A 4,812-nucleotide genomic window follows, 5' to 3' on the forward strand; every position below is an offset into this window, starting at 1 on the left:
ATTATAATAGAGGGTCCCAGACAGAGCTGGAGAAAAACGTAGAACAAAATTTGAACTCACAATAAAAGACCATACTTACTCATCTGACAGAGACTGGAGAAATCCCGAGAATATGGCCCCCAGACACCCTCTTAGCTCAGTAATGAAGTCACTCCCAAGGTTCACCCTTCAGCTAAAGATAAGACAGGCCCATAAAACAAAATGAGACTAAAGGGGCACACCAGCCCAGGGGCAAGTACTAGAAGGCAGGAGGGGACAGGAAGCTGGTGACTGGGAACCAAGGGAGAAAATTGATATGTCATGGGGTTGGTAATCAATGTCACAAAACAATATGTGTACTAATTGTTTAATGGGAAGCTAGTTTGTTCTGTAAACTTTCATCTAAAATACAATAAATTAATAAATAAGCAAAACAAAATAAACTGCTACTTCTTGAAAATAGGTCAACTTTTGTCATAAAAATATATGAAAAATCTCTAGGTTTGTGAACTTTAATCATTTACCCACTTATGTTAAGTTTTATGTGAGTGTATGAAATTTTAATACCCAAAAATATTGGACAATATTTTGATATGTAAGTAAATACATTACTACATAAAAAAATATAATATTTATTTGCTATACAAATAAAATATGTTTCAAATGTAAGTGGAAAAAAGCTTTCTCCTTTGAACATTGCATTTCTCTACTATACTAGTCTGTCAGTTTATCATACTGTGGTGGCTTGTGTGTTGCTGTGATGCTGGAAGCTACACCACTGGTATTTCAAATATCAGCAGGGTCACTGTCATGGACTAAATTGTGTCCCCCAAAAAGAAAAAAGAAAGAAAGTGAAAATACCACATATCAAAGGTTGTTTGATGCAGCTAAAGTGGTCATTAGAGGAAAATGCATAGCTTTAAATATCTATATTAAAAAAGAAGAAAAGTTTAAATTATTGTTTAAGACACTGAGTTTTGGGTTATTTTATGCAGCAGTAGCTGACTGCTACAATAACTAGCATTTACATTGTATTTATTATGCACCAGGCATTGCTGTAAGTATCTCTTAAATATTGTTCTTGTTAGGTTCCATCAGGTTGGTTCACCTCATAGCAACCCTATATACAACAGAACAAAATACTGCCCAGTCCTGCGCCATCCCATTGCTGTGTTTGAGCCCATTGCTGCAGCCACTGTGCCAGTCCACCTCATTGAGAGTTTTCCTCTTTTTTGCTGACCCTGTACTTTACTGAGCATGATGTCCTTCTCCAGGGACTGATCCCTCCTGATAACTTGTCCAAAGTATGGGAGACAAGTTTTACCATCTTCACTTCTAATGAGCATTCTGGCTGTACTTCTTCTAAGACATTTGTTCATTCTTCTGGTAATCCATGGTATATTCAATATTCTTCACCAACACCACATTTCAAAGACATCAATTCTTTTTTGTTCTTCCGTATTCATTGTCCAGCTTTCACGTGCATATGAGGCAATTGAAAAGTCCATGGCTTGGGTCAGGTGCACTTTAGTCCTTAAAGTGACATCTTTGCTTTTTAACATTTTAAAGAGGTCTTTTGAAGCATATTTGCCAATGCAATGCATCGTTTGATTTCTTAACTGTTGCTTCTATGGGTGTTAATTGTGGATCCAAGTAAAATGAAATCCTTGACAACTTCAGTCTTTTCTCCATTTATCATGATGTTGCTTATTGGTCTTGTGAGGATTTTTGTTTTCTTTATGTTGAGGTGCAATCCATATTGAAGGCTGTGTTTTTTTTAATCACGAGAGAGGGTCGATGAAAAAGAGGAAGACCCTCAATGAGATTGACTGCAGATGGCTGTAACAATGTGCTCCAGCACAGGAATGATTGTGAGGATGGTGCAGGACTTGGCAGTGTTTTGCTCTGTTGTAAATAGGATCACTATGAGTCAGAATCAACTCCAAACAACAACAACATAGATTCACAGAGATAGAGGGACTTAAAGGATAAGTAAAAATTTTCTGAAACAAATGATGCTTAAGCTGAGTATTGAGTAAGAAAGAGGTTACCTCTTTCTTACTCAATACTCAGCTTAAGCATCATTTGGTTAAGATGGTTAAGAGGAAGCCAAGGCTGATAAAAGTGTTATGCAAAGGCATACAGGCAAGAAAAACACAGTATGGAGTTCTGTGTGGCTAGTGTGCAGGGTGTGCATGGATGGTAGCAGGAAACGAGGCAGCTAAGGCATTTAAGTTGGAGTTTTATCCTGAAGTCTTCATGGATTCAAGGTTGGTTAAGTAGGAAAGTGACATAATCAGATTTGCATTTCAGAAAGATGTATCTGGTAGTATACGGGATATGTTGTTGTTAGGTGCCGTTGAGTCAATTCCAACTCATAGTGACCCCATGTACAACAAAATGAAACACTGCCCGGTCCTGTGCCATCCTCACAATCATTGTTATGCTTGAGCCCATTGTTGCAGCCACTGTGTCAATCCATCTCGTTGAAGGTCTTCCTCTTTTTCACTTACCCTCTACTTTACCAAGCATGATGGCTTTCTCCAGAGACTGATCCTTCCTGATAACATGTCCAAAGTATGTGAGACGTAGTCTTGCCATCCATGCTTCTAAGGAGCATTCTGGCTGTGCTTTATGGGATGTAGGTATAAAATTAACTTTACCCAAAGAATTTGATCTTTGTCCGTTGTTCCTGGGAGGTAACCTCTATACCCTTGGAATCTTTGTTATTCATGGAAGGACTCCAGATCACACCTTACAGGTTATATTAATGAGGTAAGCCTTGAGTAGTTACTGGCCATGCCAGAGAAACCCACCATGTGATATCAGCCTGACCTCCAGGGGGGAGGAGGAACCAAAGATTGAGTTCAACCACGTGGGCGACAATTCAATCAAACATGCTGACATAATGAAACCCTAATAAAAACTCTGGACATTGAAGCTTGGGTGAGCTTCCTGGTTGGTAAAAGATGTTAATACTCAGGAAGGTAATGCAGCCCTTGGAACATGGAAGCTCAGTACTGGGGACCCTCCCAGACTTTGTCCTATGTGTCTTTTCATTTATATCCTTTTGCTACAATTAAAACTGTAACAATAAGTATAGCACTTCCCTGAGTTCTGTGAGATGTTCTTGCAAATTATAGAACCCAAGAGGTCAGTGAGAATCCTCAAATTTATAGCCAGCAAGTCAGAAACGAGGGGGTCCTGGGGATTCCCACATTTAAGACTGGTATCCTGAGAGTGTAGTGGGAACCCCCCAAATTTGTAGCCAGCAGGTCAGAAGTGAGAGGGCCCTGGAGACCCCTGAGCTCACAGCAGGTGTCTGAAGCTCGGGCAGCCTTGGCATCTGGAGGACTGTGCCCTTTAACTTGTGAGATCTGACCTCACTCTGGATGGTTAGAGTCAGAGGAAGGAGAATTGCACTTTTAGTTGGTGTCAGAGAGGATACCTAGAGTGTGTGGTGAGAGGTGATGACTCAGCAGGCAGGGGCAGCCAGAAATACAGAGGAGTTAAATGTCCCTGGGAGGGACTGCTCTGAGGTATGTTCTGCACCCCCATTCACCCACAGTGGTAACCAGCTCAGTATATATCTTGTATTGGCTTTCCTTCCTGTTGTGGATTGAATTGTATCCACAAAAAAGATAGGCTGAAGTCCTTATCCCTGGTACCTGTGAACGTGACAGTGTCTTGAAATAGGGTCTTTGAGGATGTTATCATTTAAGATAAAGTCATACTGAAGAAGAATAAGCCCAATCCCATCTGATAGGGGTCTTTATAAAAGAGGAGAAAAGACACAGAGAGACAGACAGAGGAAGGGCAACCTTGTGCCTGGGGCTACCAGAAGTTGGCAGAGACAAAAAAGGATCTTTCCCTATAGACTTTGGAGGGAGCATGACCCAGCTGACAAATTGATTTGGTCTTCTGGCCTCCAAAGCTATGAGACAATAAATTTCTCTTCTTATAAGCCACCCAACTGTGGTATTTTGTTATGGCATCTAAGATGATAGCTTCACGGCTGAGAATCAACATAAAGCCAATTCCCAGAAGGCAGGGGTCAATCATATTATCACGTTCCTGTTCCTCCATCATTTCTGACACCAGCCACTCACAGGATACTCTCTCTCTCTCTTTCAATCTATCTCTGACCCTAGCCACCCGGAGTTAGAGCAGATCTCATAGGTTAAGAGGACATCAGCTTTGGGTTCATTAATTTGCTAGAACAGCTCACAGAACTCACAGAAGATATTATACTTGTGATTACTGGTTTCGTTTAGTTAAAATATAAATCAGGATCATCATAAGGAAGAGATAAACAGGCAATGTCTGGGAAGGGTTCCAATGCAAAGCTACTGTGTCTCAGACAGGGCATGTCACCCTCCCTTTGTCTACCAGCAAGCTCTGAGCCTTTGTGTTCCAGGTTTTTATTGGATAGTCCTGCATGATAGGCTAAATCATGCCTTCTAAGGCTAGTTCATATTGGTGTCCTAGGTGAATCTTTCCTGGTCTGGCCAGGCCCCACTCATCAGCACAAATCCTCTGGTATGACCTGGAAGTCCCAGACCAAGGCACTCCCAGTTACTCCAAGGGTTAGTTCTCCAGAGCCAAGGACAAAGTTAGCCTTACTTAGGGTAAAACGAGGTCCTTTACCTCACAACATCCCTGAAAAACCACCTTAACCAAATGATCAAAGATAGAATCACCAATATTGGGATAAACCAACATCACATGCCTCCTGATGCAATGTACTGAAAAGGACATAACGTCATGACTGAGGCGTTCGAGCCAAAAATGCATCATCTGAGTGTAATTATGAGGAAACATCAGACAAACTCA

Source organism: Elephas maximus, chromosome 3 (assembly GCF_024166365.1).
Source record: "Elephas maximus indicus isolate mEleMax1 chromosome 3, mEleMax1 primary haplotype, whole genome shotgun sequence".
Lineage (NCBI taxonomy): Eukaryota > Metazoa > Chordata > Mammalia > Proboscidea > Elephantidae > Elephas > Elephas maximus.